At 46.4% G+C, this 15,736-nt stretch overlaps 1 protein-coding gene across 1 annotated transcript in view; it reads left to right on the top strand.

Annotated features, from left to right (window-relative positions):
- The window catches only part of ARAP3 (ArfGAP with RhoGAP domain, ankyrin repeat and PH domain 3), a 500,752-nt gene that overhangs the window by 363,745 nt on the left and 121,271 nt on the right, over positions 1-15,736 (top strand). The gene's annotated exons all lie outside the window — the stretch shown is intronic.

Below are 15,736 nucleotides of genomic sequence, written 5' to 3'. Positions count from 1 at the left end.
GGAAGAGATCTTGGAGATTTTCAAGTTCACCCCCACCCCTTTCAAGCAAGAGATCCTACACCGTTTCAAACAAATGGCTGATAATTTGGTAATATAAATTTAACAGTGCCTGACTGGGTTAATATTTTTTACAATGGGTAAAGGACCTACAAATGTTGATCCAAACTTTTACAAAGGTTGTCTAGACTGAGTTGTTGTCCTCCAGCTGCCAGTGGAACTGGCAGCAGATTTGGATGAGGAGGAGGTTGGGGAAGAACTTTGGCCAGTTCTGGAGCCTGGGGAAGGCTCCAATGGATGCTCAGCATGAGACACAGAGATAGAGCCAGGGCTGTCCTGCATTTCCCAGCCACCATAGAGGCAGCTGCCTTTGGAGTCAGAGATGAGTGAGGGGGAGGAACAGCTGGGGCCTGCTTTATATGAGTGTATGTGCAGAGCAGATAGGAGAGCCAGCTCGGAAAGCAAAAAAAGGAAAAAATAGGGTTGCTGAATGGCCCCTCTCTGACTGGGGAATAAATAGGAGGAAAGGGGAGTGGTGGTTGTAACAGACAACAGTTCACATTTCCAGAAAGTTTGCGACTAAGACTGCCTTGTCAGAACTGAGGTTTGTCTATTTGTCTGACTTAATTTGCAGCTTTCTGGCTGGGAGCTCAAAGCCTTACATCACGGCATCTTGATGAGCTAATAAGGACTATTGCTTCAGTCAGACTCTTGCCTGGACTTTCTGTTGGTGAATGCAGTTAATTCCCATTGTGTAAATAAAGAAGGTTTTTTCTTTGCAGAAAGTCTGTTTCTTGCTTCTGTGAAGGCTGGGTCAGAACAAACTGCTAATACTTGGTAGACAAATTCCATCCCCTATTTCAATTTTTTTCTGTGGGGTTATGTTCAGCATGTTTGTTATACATTTCTCTGACCTCTGCCAAATCCTGGCAAACCACTGGTTATGTAATTTGCAATTGTTTCTTTTACTCTGTTAGGGAGAGGCACTGAAGTGCCTCCTGTGGGAGTTCTGGCATGGCAACAAAATCTCTGTCTGTTGCAACTTGGAAAGGGACAAAGCCAGTGCTGCTATGTATTGCATTATTTATACACCACTTCTGCAAATGAGAGTAGGTCTGCCCAATTATCCTGCTGATAATTGATATAATACCTCAAGAATTGTTCCAAAACACCATTGGCATATTTATAGGCGCTGTGTCAGCACCGCAAATAGCATCTGAGAAATAAATCAGAGTCCAGCCCAAATCTCTCATCCAAGATTCAATTTATTAACAGAGCCATGCTGGTTACACTGTTGCCATCCCGATACTAACTTCCTTCCAGCACCCCACCCAGGTCAAGGTTTATCCCTCATCCCCATATCCACCAGTTCATCACAAGGACCAGTCTGGTTGCAGGGATTCCATTGACTGCCTCCTTACATCCGCTGGTGCAGAACAAAGGATGACCTTGGACTTCAAGAAAGGAATGTGTTGTGGATAGTAGCTTTCCCTCTCATGTAACTACCCCTCCTAATGACCTTGGTACTATAATATTGTGGCAAGCCAAAGTCTATAACTCCAAATGATGGCTTCAGCCTGATACACTGTTACTCTGAAGATGATGGGAGGAGCTAAGACCTTGGGTAGTCCCTAGTAATTTCAAGAACTCTTGTCAGAATTGTGAGGTGAATCGCACTCCGTGATCAGAAATAGTTCATTTGGGAGCCCCATGCAGATAATAAACGTGTTGCATAATTTTCCAGGGTTTGGGCAGAGGGGACCTTTGGGCACATCATGAAATATATTTGTTTTGAAAAAAAGGTCAGTGGTAATCTAAATCAGAGCTTTCAGGTAGCTCAACAATAAAATCCATGGAGATTACTTTCCAAGATACTGATGGGTTAGCCACCTGCTGTAATATCCCCCAGGGCTTGCCCACCATCCCTTTTGCTGCTGCACATATAGAACAACTAGCCATGTAGCTTCTATATTCTTTTTCATGCCCCCCCCAAAATTGATGTCAAATTTTACCAAAAATTAGGTATAGGGTTTTAATGAAAACAAAATGTCCTATGTTTTTACAGTCATGGCTCCTCTGCAAAACTAAGAGTCTTTGGCTGGCTGGCACGTACATTTTGCTGCCCATGTATGCATGTTTTCTTTGTATTTTTAAAGAACCATTCATCTTGGAACAGGGCTATTTTTATTCCCATGTTGTGTCCTCAGACAAATTGGGCAGTACTTTTTATTGGGCTCTGGTGGCGAGCAGTGATACTATTTGATTGGTGGAGATGATGATGTCTACCACCTTCTTCTAATATTACACTGAGGCATTCTGGACAAGGCATCTGCTAGAAAGTTTCTTTCCCGGGCAAATACTTTAATGTAAATTTAAATCAATTTAAATTTAAATCATTCCACCTCAATTGGGGGGAGGGTGTTTCAGTGTTTCTAAGCCTTTATGATCAGTCCAGACCTTGAAAGATTCCTTGTTTCCTTCCAGGAAGTGTCCCATGTGAGTAACACCCATCTCACCGCATAAGCCTCTTTTCCCCAAACTATCCATCTACATTCTGTCTCAGATAGTTTTTGAGAGATATAAGCACATAGTTGCAAGTCCCGATTGCTATATCACTTTGTCTGCCTGTATGACAAAAGGTTATTGGGGTTGGATATTTCAGAATTGGTTCCTCTGAGAATAATCACTTGAATTTTTCAAAGGCCTTCTGGCATTCCATGGACTATTTGAGAGGGGTTCCAGGTTTAGGCCTTCTTTCCTCTTTAATGGAAAAGCAATCTGAGTAAAGTGAGAATGAATTATCTATAAAAGTTCATGAAGGCTAGGAAACTGCAACTGCTTTCAAATGTGCAGCACTCCCCATTCTAGTACTGGTTACATCTTTCTGGCTCCATCTCCATTCCTTCATGAGAATCTCAGTAGCCTAGATAGTCCAATTTGGGTTGGTGAAATTTGGAAAGTTTCACATACAACTGTACCACCAATAGCTTTTGCAGGTCAGTCTCTACCAACTTCATATGCTCCTCCATGTTTTGGTATAAATTAAGATGTCATTCAAATAAACTAAGATACCCTTGAATAAATGTTCATACAGGACTTAATTAATTAGTTGCATGAACATGGTGGATGCCCCCTGCAGGTTGAAAGGAAGAACTGGAACTGGAAACAACTCATTGGGCAGTTCCAGCTTTAATCCACAACCCGGTAATACGCATCTCTCAAGTCCAGCTTAGTAAAGATTTTGCCTTGCATGTCTTCCATCAGAGTTCTGTTACAAATCTAGAAGAGTCACTAAGGAACTGTCCAACTATTGGAATACCACCAGTACTTTTAATTTGCAGGGTTGCATTCCAAGCCCTCTGCTACAGCTAGGCTTATAAGATATCAGGTACATCCAGAATCTATTAACGTTATTTATTCCACTTTCCACCCCAAAGAGACTACTTTTAATTGCACTGTCACAAATGGTAAATTTTGAGTCACCAGTGGATTATGGTCACTGCTGCCATCCTCTCTGACCAGTTCCTGGCTCTTCATTTGGGTTATCTTCCTCCTCACTGCAGGATAAAAAATATTTGAATTTGTTCCCTTCTCTGGCAGTAGTCTTGGGTTTGACCATAGCTTTCTCTCTTTTTAGTGAGGAGTGCTTAGTCATAGGCCCGGGCTGAGGGTTTGAGCAAGCGGCTACCTGATCACCCTCTCTGCCACAATGGAAGCAGACCCATGGGTGCTGCTTGGGATTGGACTCTCCCTTACTTATCTTTGGGGGCACCCTCTTCTCCAGGCCACATACATACCTAACTCTGCCCCATTTCTATTTCAGTATACAAATGTTCAATTTCTAATCGATTAAATTCATTGTTAAAAAGATAAATAGAAAAATAGGTAACTACTATCTTACTAAACGTAAATATTATATTGTTGTTATCTGAGTTTGTGTAGATCTTTTAACATTTCTTTGGGTTATTCTATTCTGCATCCAGTCGTATCATTTATCCCATGGTTTGTATGTTTCATCAACGTTCGTGTCTCTAATGTCTCTTGTCATTTGGTCCATCTCCACACACCTGTATATTTTCTCTATTACAGTATTTTCTTTTCTGACGGAGTGTCTTGATTTTGGGCATATGTTAATCTCATTGCTCCCAAAACCTCTGCACACCTGTTTTCACATGGGGTGAGGCTTCGGGACGGGGACGCAGGCGTCTCTCCACAACTTCGAGAGACACTGAGAACACCGAAGCATCCCAACAAGCAGCAGGTGAGAGCTGCTGTGAATTGGGCTGCGCTGGAGAGGCTTCCAGGGGGGTGTGCTGGATGGGGACGCAGGCGTCTCTCCACAACTTCGACAGACGCTGAGAACACCGAAGCACCCCGACAAGCAGCAGGTGAGAGCTGCTGTGAATTGGGCAGCACTGGAGAGGCATCCAAGAGGGCATGCCGGACGGGGACGCAGGCTGAACTGCATGGACCTAGGACACCGGGATGCCAAATGGTGGGGGCACCTGGTGTTGGAGGGACCATTAAATCACTGTTGGAATCGAGCCACTGACTTTTGCTGCCATAAAAAGGGGAGGATAAAGAGTTACTGGGATCGTGTGAGGGCTATCTAGGGGCGACTTGCAGCTGTACAGTCTGTGCGGGGATAAAAAAGGGTGAAGGAGATGGAGATGTCGCCCGGCGGGACTGAAGGTTGCTGGAAGTCGACCAGGGCGTCCAGTGTGAATTGGTTCCCACAGAGAAAGAAGAACAGGAGACAATTCCAACCGAGGTAAAGAGACGGAACCTTTAAATTGCTGGTCTGTGGATATGTCCAGCACTGAGAAGATCATCTTGTATTTGCACTCTGAGACTCAGATGCTGATATTGGACTTTTCTAGAACTTCTACCACTTTGAGATCTTAACCAGCCTGGAGTTTGGTGTCCTCTTGCTGCTGCTTCTTTCTCTTTGTCTTTTAAGAACTATTAGCAAATTAATTCTTCTATGCTACTTTTTATGCTTATATCTAAATTTTTTAGTTAATTTTAGGGGGGTTAAATTAATTAATTATATTTTAAATTAATTACTGGGTTTTTAGTGATATTTTTAATTATTTATAGGGGGCTTTTAGCGATGGATATCTATGATTATTATGAATGTGGTCGACTGAATGGGGATGGGTGGGATGGGTGAGGCGGATGGGATAGGGCAGGTGGAGGAGATCTTGCTATGGATGACTGAGTATGGTATGAATGAAATGTTTGGCACACCTGACGCTGGAGAGGCAGGAGGGGAGGGGGCACCTTTCTCTGAGGGTCAGAATATTCTGGTCTTGCTGGGGAGAGGCAGATATGGCGGGAGCCACGGAGCTAGCCGTTCCAGGGGAAGGAGGGATCGCTGCTTAATAACGATTCCTTGTTCTGGCTCCGTGAGCTCAACTCTGGGCACTGGTGATGAGTGTAATTCTGGTCCTGGGCTCAGGTTGCTGCTACTCAAGGCTACGTTGGTGGTAAATAAAGCTCGCCTCATCCGGGATTTGATCCTGGATGAGGAGGCCGACCTGGCATGTGTAACTGAAACCTGGCTGGGCCCGGAGGGAGGAGTTCCTCTCTCCGAAATTTGCCCAGCCAGGTTTCAGATATGGCATCAACCTCGACCCCAGGGAAGGGAGGGAGTAGTGGCTATTATAGCCAGGGAGAGCCTTTGCCTGCGTAGACTTGTTGCTCCAGAGATTGCGGGTTGCAAGTCCCTCTTGGAACAAGGCTGCAGCGGAGGCCCTTGACCGAATTGCGCCATTGTGACCTCTCCACGGCACTAGACCCTGTAGAGCTCCATGGTTCAATGAGGAGCTCCGGGAGTTGAAACGCCAGAAGAGACATCTGGAGAAGCAATGGAGGAAGAGTAAGTCCAAATCCAATCGAACATTTGTAAGAGCTCATATTAAGACTTACAAAGTGGCGCTCAAAAAGGCAAGACGTGCGTATCATGCCGCCTTGATTGCATCAGCGGAATCCCGCCCAGCCGCTCTGTTTAGGGTGACCCGCTCCCTTCTTAACCAGGGGGGAGTTGGGGAGCCCTCACAGAGTAGTTCTGAGGACTTTAACACGTTTTTCACTGATAAAATTGCTCAGATCCAAGTGGACCTCGACTCCAATTGGATAACAGAGTCAACTGACAATGAGTCAGTCGAGGTGTCTCGGGCCCGTACTTGTCCATCTGTCTGGGAAGAGTTTGATCTGGTGACACCTGATGAAGTTGACAAGGCCATTGGAGCTGTGAGTTCCGCCACCTGCTTGCTGGATCCATGTCCCTCCTGGCTGGTCTTGGCCAGCAGGGAGGTGACACGGAGCTGGGTCCAGGAGATTGTCAACGCTTCTTTGGGGAAGGGGTCCTTTCCAGATCCCTACAAGGAGGCACTTGTGCGCCCCCTCCTCAAGAAGCCTTTCCTGGACCCAGCCATTCTCAACAACTAACACCCAGTCTCCAACCTCACCTTTATGGGGAAGGTTGTTGAGAAGGTGGTGGCGCTCCAGCTCCAGCGGTCCTTGGAAGAAGCCAATTATCTAGGCCCTCAGCAGTCAGGATTCAGGCCCGGCTACAGCATGGAAACTGCTTTGGTCACGCTGATGGATGATCTCTGGCGGGCCCGGGACGGGGGTTTATCCTCTGTCCTCCTGCTTCTTGACCTCTCAGCGGCGTTTGATACCATCGAACATGGTATCCTTCTGCACCGGCTGGAGGGGTTGGGAGTGGGAGGCACTGGTATTCAGTGGTTCTCCTCCTATCTCTCTGGTCGGTCGCAGTCGGTGTTAGTGGGGGGTCAGAGGTCGACCTCTAGTTGCTCCCTTGTGGGGTGCCTCAGGGGTCGGTCCTCTCCCCCCTGCTATTTAATATCTATATGAAACCGCTGAGTGAGATCATCCAAGGGCATGGGGTGAGGTATCATCAGTATGCGGATGATACCCAGCTTTACATCTCCACCCCATGTCCAGTCAGTGAAGCAGTGGAAATGATGTGCTGGTGCCTGGAGGCTGTTAGGGTCTGGATGGGTGTCAACAGACTCAAACTCAACCCTGATAAGGCGGAGTGGCTGTGGGTTTTGCCTCCCAAAGACAATTCCATCTGTCCGTCCATTACCCTGGGGGGGGGGAATTACTGACCCCCTCAGAGAGGGTCCGCAACTGGGGTGTCCTCCTCGAACCACAGCTCACATTAGAGAAACATCTTTCAGCTGTGGCGAGGGGGGCATTTGCCCATGTTCGCCTGGTGCACCAGTTGTGGCCCTATCTGGACTGGGACTCAATGCTCACAGTCACTCATGCCCTCATCACATCGAGGCTCGACTACTGTAATGCTCTCTACATGGGGCTACCTCTGAAAAGTGCTCGGAAACTTCAGATCGTGCAGAATGCAGAATGCAGCTGCGAGAGCAATCATGGACTTTTCCAAGTATGCCCATGTTTCACCAACACTCTGCAATCTGCATTGGTTGCCGATCAGTTTCTGGTCACAATTCAAAGTGTTGGTTATGACCTATAAAGCCCTTCATGGCATCAGACCAGAATATCTCCAGGACTGCCTTCTGCCGCACGAATCCCAGCGACCGGTTAGGTCCCACAGAGTTGGCCTTCTCCAGGTCCCGTCGACTAAACAATGTCATTTGTCGGGACCCAGGGGAAGAGCCTTCTCTGTGGTGGCCCCGGCCCTCTGGAACCAACTCCCCCCAGAGATCAGAATTGCCCCCACCCTCCCTGCCTTTCATAAATTTCTCAAAAACCACCTCTGCCGTCAGGCATGGGGGAATTGAAATATCTTCCCCAGGCCTATATATGTATGAAATATCTTCCCCAGGCCTAATTTATGTATGGTGTGTTGTGTGCATGTTTTTTAAATTATGGGTTTTTAACTTCGTATTATTAGATTTGTATTGTACATTGTTTCTATCACTGCTGTGAGCCACCCCGAGCCTATGGAGAGGGGCGGCATACAAATTAAATGAATGAATGAATGAATAAATGAATGAATGAATGAATAAATAAATAAATAAATAAATAAATAAATAAATTGCAGTGATTATATGGCTCATCAAATGAAGTGTTGGTTTTGGGTATTTTTTATCCCATATTCCTAATAGGAAAGCTTTCAGGGAGAATTCGATTTCTGTTTGTGTTATTTCTAACAACCATTTGTGTATTGTTTTCCATAAAGTTTTTACTTTGGGGCAGGACCACCACATATGGTAAAACGTACCAATTTCTTTTTTACCTTTCCAGCAAATTGCATTAGCTTTTGAGTAGATTTTAGTGATTTTGGAAGGGGAGAGATACCATCTCTAAAATAGTTTATAATAATTTTCTTTGTAAGCAACAGATAATGTGATTTTGGTGATTGTTGTCCAGGTTTTCTCCCATTCAGCAAGATGCATATTCTGTCCTATATTTTTTGTCCATGTGAGCATTGGGCCCTTGACAATTTCTTCTAAGTTGTCATTTTCTAACAAATAATTGTAAAGATTTGTTATGTTTTTTTTCAACTGGGCCTGTAAGAATCTTATCCAATGGGTTCAGAGTTGGCTCTATGCCAACTTCAGTATCTTTTTTATATCTGGTACTGATTTGGGTATATGTCCACCAGTCCATTTTGGAGTTCGGAAAATAAAGTAATTCTCTTGGTTTTAGACAGCCATCTGGAAATAATATATCCTTGTAGCTCAGGGTTTTGGTTGGGTCTAATAAGTTTGGATAAATGATGACCTCCATTGTGGAGAGCCATTTTGGAATTTTAATGTAGAAACATAGAAACATAGAAGATTGACGGCAGAAATGGTCCATCTAGTCTGCCCTTATACTATTTCCTGTATTTTATCTTAGGATGGATATATGTTTATCCCAGGCATGTTTAAATTCAGTTACTGTGGATTTACCAACCATGTCTGCTGGAAGTTGGTTCCAAGGATCTACTACTCTTTCAGTAAAATAATATTTTCTCATGTTGTTTTTGATCTTTCCCCCAACTAACTTCAGATTGTGTCCCCTTGTTCTTGTGTTCACTTTCGTATTAAAAACACTTCCCTCCCGGATCTTATTTAACCCTTTAACATATTTAAATGTTTCGATCATGTCCCCCCTTTTCCTTCTGTCCTCCAGACTATACAGATTGAGTTCATTAAGTCTTTCCTGATACATTTTATGCTTAAGACCTTCCATCATTCTTGTAACCCGTCTTTGGACCCGTTCAATTTTGTCAATATCTTTTCGTAGGTGAGGTCCCCAGAACTGAACACAGTATTCCAAATGTGGTCTCACCAGCACTCTATATAGCGGGATCATAATCTCCCTTTTCCTGCTTGTTATACCTCTAGCTATGCAGCCAAGCATCCTACTTGCTTTCCCTACCGCCTGACTGCACTGTTCACCCATTTTGAGACTGTCAGAAATCACTACCCCTAAATCCTTCTCAACTGAAGTTTTTGCTAACACAGAACTGCCAATACAATACTCAGATTGAGGATTCCTTTTCCCCAAGTGCATTATTTTACATTTGGAAACATTAAACTGCAGTTTCCATTGCTTTGACCATTTATCTAGTAAAGCTAAATCATTTACCATATTACAGACGCCTCCAGGAATATCAACCCTATTGCACACTTTAGAGTCATCGGCAAATAGGCAAACCTTCCTTACCAAACCTTCCCCTATGTCACTCACAAACATATTAAAAAGAATAGGACCCAGAACAGACCCTTGTGGCACACCGCTTGCAACCTGTTTCTGCTCAGAATACTCACCATTAACAATAACTCTCTGATGTCTACACTTCAGCCAGCTGCAAATCCATTGAACTATCCAGGGATTAAGTCCAATCTTCACGAATTTATCTTTATGTGGAACTGTATCAAAGGCTTTGCTGAAGTCCAGATAGGCAATATCCATGGCACCACCTTGATCCAACACCTTTGTGATATAGTCAAAGAAATCAATGAAATTAGTCTGACATGATTTGCTTTCAGTAAAGCCATGCTAATTTGGGTCCAATAAGTTATTGTTTTTTAGGTGCTGATTTATCCTCTTTTTGAGTAGAGTCTCCATCATTTTAACTAGAACTGATGTCAAGCTAACTGGCCTATTGTTACCAGCTTCTTCTCTACTGCCCTTCTTGTGGATAGGCACAACACTGGCCATTCTCCATTCCTCAGGAACATCTCCTGTTAACAGGAATTGATTAAACAAATCAGTCAGGGGGCTAGCAATGACAGATCTGAGTTCTTTAAGAACTCTGGGGTGGATTCCATCTGGACCCATTGCCTTATTTATCTTTAATCGTTCAAGTTCTTCTAAGACATCGGCTTCTAAGATCACTGGAGCTTAATCCGTACAGCTGAAAGCAATGCTATATCCCTCAATAGTATTATTTTGTAAGGTGTCTTTTGAGAAAACTGAACAGAAGTAGCTATTGAAATGGTCAGCGATCTCCTTATTCCCATCAATGCATGTATTATTCCCGGTACTAAGCTTCGTGATGCTGCAGTTTTTCTTCTTCCTATCACTAATATATCTGAAGAAGGTTTTATCCCCTTCTTTACAGATTTGGCAATTTCTTCCTCTTTTGAGGCTTTAGCAGCGTATGTTATCTGTTTCGCCTCCTTCTGTCTCATTTTATACACCTCTCTATCAGCTATACTTCCAGACTCTTTATACCTCCTATAGGCAGCCTTTTTTTATTGACTATAGTCCTTACATCATTGCTAAACCATAGCGGTTTCTTCTTCCTTTTACCTTTAGTTATTTGCCTTACATACAGTCCAGTTGCTTTTAAGATGGCATTTTTTAATACAGTCCACTGGGTGCTCGCTCCTGCCATTTTATCCCTCCCCTTTAATTCATTATTTAAATATTCCTGCATTGCATTAAAATTTGTTTTTCTGAAATCCAATACTTTGGTTGCAGTGTAGGATTGCTCACAATCAGTTTTTACATCAAACCACAAACATAGATGGTCACTGCAACCTACATTTTCTCCCACCTTGACCTCTGAAACCCAATTCCCATTCGTAAAAACTAAATCTAGAATATTCTCCCCTCTAGTTGGTGTCTTAACTAGCTGTGGCAGAGCTGCTCCTGTAAAGGCCTCTACTATATTCTTACTTTTGCATGTAAGGGCACTGGGGATATTCCAGTCAACATCAGGTATGTTGAAATAACCCATAACCACAATATCTCCCTTTACTGCCATTTGGGTAATTTCATCCACCATCTTGCTGTCATGTTCCTCAGATTGCCCTGGAGGCCTATAGATCACCCCAATTCTAATGACAGAACCTTCTTTATTTTGCATGCAAACCCAGAGAGTCTCCAGATCTTTACATGTACAGTGGTACCCCAAGATACGAACCCCTCGTCTTACAAACAACTCGTGATACGAACCCGGGGTTCAGAAAAAATTTGCCTCTTCTTATGAACTTTTTTCGAGTTACAAACGCCAAACCCGAACTTCCGGGTTCTGCGTTCGGAGGCTCCTTGGAAGCCGCCCGGCTGTTTTAAAAGGTGACCGCTGGGCTGGGGGGCTTCCCAGCACCCCCCGAACCCCGAACCCGGAAGTTCAGCAAAAGTTCGGGGTTCGGGAGGTTGCTGGGAAGCCCCCCAGCCCGGCTGTCACCTTTTAAAACAGCCGGGCAGCTTTCCAGGAGCCTCCGAACGCCGAATGCGGACGTTCGGGTTTGGCGTTCTGCTGCGGGAGGCTCCTGGAAAGCCGCCCGGCTGTTTTAAAAGGTGACAGCCGGGCTGGGGGGCTTCCCAGCAACCTCCCGAACCCCAAACTTTTGCCGAACTTCCGGGTTCGGGGTTGGGGGGGTGCTGGGAAGCCCCTCAGCCCGGCGGTCACCTTTTAAAACAGCCGAGCGGCTTCCCAGGAGCCTCCGAACGCCGAACGCGGAAGTTTGGGTTCGGGAGGCCTCTGAGAAGCCCCACTGCCCAGCTGTCGTCTCCCCCCAGCACTTCTCCCAGGACAACAGGCAGGGCGAAGCAGCGTGGGGCAAAGGGAGGCTGAAACCGCCGGCGGTTTGTTGTTGTTTTTTTTGTGTTTCTTTGTGTTTTTGGCTGGGGGAGGAGCAGGAAGACCTTCCTGACTCTCTCCTCCCATCCAAAAACACAAAGATGGTCTGCGATGGGCGCGGGGCGAGGCAGCAGGTCAGTATCCTGGGCGGGCGAGGAGGCGCGGCCGAGCGGGCCTGGCTCAGGCTCCAGCTAGACCTCCAGCGAGAGGGGGCGGGCAGCAACTGGGGGCAGCAGCGGTGAGGGTGTGTCCGACTCGGGGCTGGTGGCGCCCGACGCAGCGGGCAACATTGGCGCGGGAGGCAGGAGAGGACTAGGCGACCGGAGCAGCAGCGGCGCTGCCGTCTCCGCCATGCCCGGCTCAGCTTTGCTTGGCGGGGGAGGCTCGGCCGAAAGGGGCTGGAGCGGCATAGCCGAGCACGCCTTCCACCCGGGGAGTCCTGCTCTTTCATCCCCGCTGGCCAGACAGGCTTTGGGTTTTTGGCTGGGGGGGGGAGAAGTAGGACCTTCCTAACTCAAGCGGGCAGCAGCAGACTTCCTTTGGGTTTTCGGCTCAGGGGGAGGGAGTTAGGAAGGTCCTCCTGCCCCCCCCCCCGAGCCGAAAACCCAAAGGGGGTCTGCTGCTGCCCACGTGAGCCAGGAGGCATTCAGGGCAAAGTGTGTGGAGGGTTTGGCGTTTGGGTTCTCGGTTCTCGGAGGCTGCTGGGAAAACTCCCGGCTGTTTTAAAAAGTGACAGCCGGGCTGCGGGGCTTCCCAGCAAGCTCATGGTCAGTCGGCTGCGGGCGGGAGGAAAGTGAATGCCTCTTTGTTGCGCTGCTGCCAGCATGGCCTGGCTGGCAGCAGAAGATGTAACGGAGCCCACGGGGGATTCGCCTTCCTCCCGCCCGCAGCCGACTGACCGTGGGCTCCTTCCTGAGCTCGGAGAGCTTCCTGGCTTTCGTTCTTGTTGCATTTGCGAGCTTTCATGCCCAGGAAGCTCTCCGAGCTCGGGAAGGAGCCCACGGTCAGTCGGCTGAGGGCAGGAGGAAAGCGAATGCCTCTCTTTGTTGCGCTGCCGCCAGCATGGCCTGGCTGGCAGCGGAAGATGTAACGGAGGCGTTTTCCTGGAAGGAGTGCCATCCGTAATCTGTTTCAATTTTCTTCACTCCCCCCCAACATTCCCCACCAAGCCAAAAGGCAAAGCCGCGCAGCTCCACAGCCGCCGAAGAACTGCCTCCTGCCTGCCCCGCTCTTCTGCCGACCACGGGCGATGGGTGGGACAGAGGGGCGGGGTTAAGCCTCCTTCGGCGGTTGTGGAGCTGCGCGGCTTTGCCTTTTGGCTGGGAGGGCAGGCGAAGCGCCGGACCTCCTGCCTTTCCCCCAGCCAAAAACCCAAATGTCTCCGCCGCAGGAGGCACCCTCGCCCCCGCCCCTCGCCCGTGGCTGGCAGAAGAGCGCTCTTGCCCGGCGGGAGGCAAAGCACTGGGGTGGGAGTTGTCAGGACACCCCCCCATCCCAGCGCTTTGTTTCCCATTGGGCAAAAGCACTCGGGAGGCCACAGGTGAGAGGCGGGGAGGATCGGGAGGCTAAGTCTCCTGCAGCGGGTGCTGTGGTGGGGACCTTTGGGTTTGTGGCTGGGGGGGAGGGGTGGGGGGTGTCAGGCGGGACCTCCTGCCTCCCCCCCCAGCCAAAATCTCAAAGTGGCCTCCCAAACCCGAACTTTCGCTGAGAAGCCCCGCCGCCCGGCTGTCATTTTGTAGAGAAGCGAGAAGAGGAGGAGGAGCTGGTGTTTGGGAGGTCGCTGAGAAGCCCCCGGGCTGTTTTTAAAGGTGACAGCCGGGCGGCAGCGTTTTGTTGTTGTTGCACGGATTAATTGACTTTACATTGTTTCCTATGGGAAACAATGTTTCATCTTACGAACCTTTCGTCTTACGAACCTCCCCCTGGAACGAATTAGGTTCGTATCTTGAGGTACCACTGTATTTTAAATTAGTGTTGGTTTTAGACTTTCCTTAACATAAATGGCTACTCCACCTCCCCTTCTCTCTATTCTATCCTTCCTATACAGTGTATATCCTGGTATGGATATTTCCCATTCATTAGAATCCTTAAACCATGTCTCAGTTATGGCAACCAGATCCAAATTATCTCTAGATATTATGGCCATTAACTCACAGAGCTTGTTGCTCAAGCTTCAAGCATTCGTGCACATTACCCGAAGAACATTATTTTCATTATTAGTTTGCCCCTTATCATCAACAACTACATCTATTTTATTTGCAGCTCCCTTTTCATAAGCTTCCAGAAACTGATTTATCCTCATTGCTCGGGGACAGAAATCATCCACATCAGTTACATCTCTGTCCCCTTTACCTAGTTTAAATGCCTGTCCAAAAAAGTTCTGAATTCCTCACCAAGCACCTGGGTACCTCTGAATGATGGATGCAAATCATCCCTCTTAAACAACTCCCTATTAGACCACCTATTGACATCATGACTTAGATAGCCAAAACCTTCAGCTTTACACCACTGCCTTAACCACACATTAAACTCTTTGATACAAGTTGTTTTTTCCTCTTGGCCACAAACCGGTAACATCTCTGAGAAAGTCACTGAATCAGTTATTTTACCCAGCTCCACACTTAGACATTGAAAATATCTTTTTACTACATTAACATTTCTCCAGGACAAATCATTTGTGCCAAGATGCACCACCACATCAAAGTTATTACCTTTACTCACAGCCTTGACAATATTTGTAATCCGCCTCCTGTCCCTGCTGGCAGTGGCCCCTGGGAGACAGCTCATCAGCTTCAACACATTCTTACTCTGTCCCAAATCAACATCTCTAACAGTCAAGTCACCCACAAGAAAATGTGTCCTCTTTTTATTTCTACTAACTGCACTTGATTGTTTGCACCTCACTTACAACAACTTCCCCTTTGAACATCCCCTCATTCTCCGCCTGAGGGGCTTCGCTAATATCTACAACATTCTTATTAATTAAACCCACAAGTTTTCCTCTTTGTTTTTCTTAATTCAACCCATTTGTACCGTTGTTCCCATGTTTCATAATAATCTGATTCTGTTTGACCTCTTAGTTCCAATGTGAGTTTATCCATCTTGGAACAATCGTAGATCTTGTTTATTATTGCTTTTTCTGGAGGTATCTTAGTGTTTTTCCATAATTGGGCAAAGATGATCCTGGCTGCTTTTATTATGTGCAGTATTAAGTACTTTTTCCCCTTACTATATTCCTTTTTAAATATTGCCAATAAGAACAGTTCAGGAGTAAATTCTATTGTATCATGTGTTATTTCCTGTATATTGTGTATTTTCTTCCAGAATTTTTTTGTTTCTGTGCACAACCACCACAACCACCACATGTGAAAGAAAATGCTGTTGACTTTTTTGCATCGCCAGCAATTTTGGTTTGATTTTGAGTATATTTTAGCCAATTGGGTTGGTGCCAAATGCCATCTGTAACACAACTTATAATAATTTTCCTTGTATGGTACTGATTTGGTTAATTTAATTTGGTTAATCCAAGCGGACCTCGACTCCAATTGTGAAACAGAGTTGACTGACAATGAATCAGTCGAGGTGACTGGGGCTAAACGTCTTTGTCCATCTGTCTGGGAGGAGTTTGACTTGGTGACACCTGATGAAGTGGACAAGGCCATTGGAGCTGTGAGTTCCGCCACCTGTTTACTGGATCCGTGTCCCTCT

The sequence above is a fragment of the Erythrolamprus reginae genome, chromosome 3 (genome assembly GCF_031021105.1).
Source record: "Erythrolamprus reginae isolate rEryReg1 chromosome 3, rEryReg1.hap1, whole genome shotgun sequence".
NCBI lineage: Eukaryota > Metazoa > Chordata > Lepidosauria > Squamata > Dipsadidae > Erythrolamprus > Erythrolamprus reginae.
The sequence above is the reverse complement of the archived record's forward strand: the minus strand, read 5'-3'. Positions and strand labels throughout refer to the sequence as shown.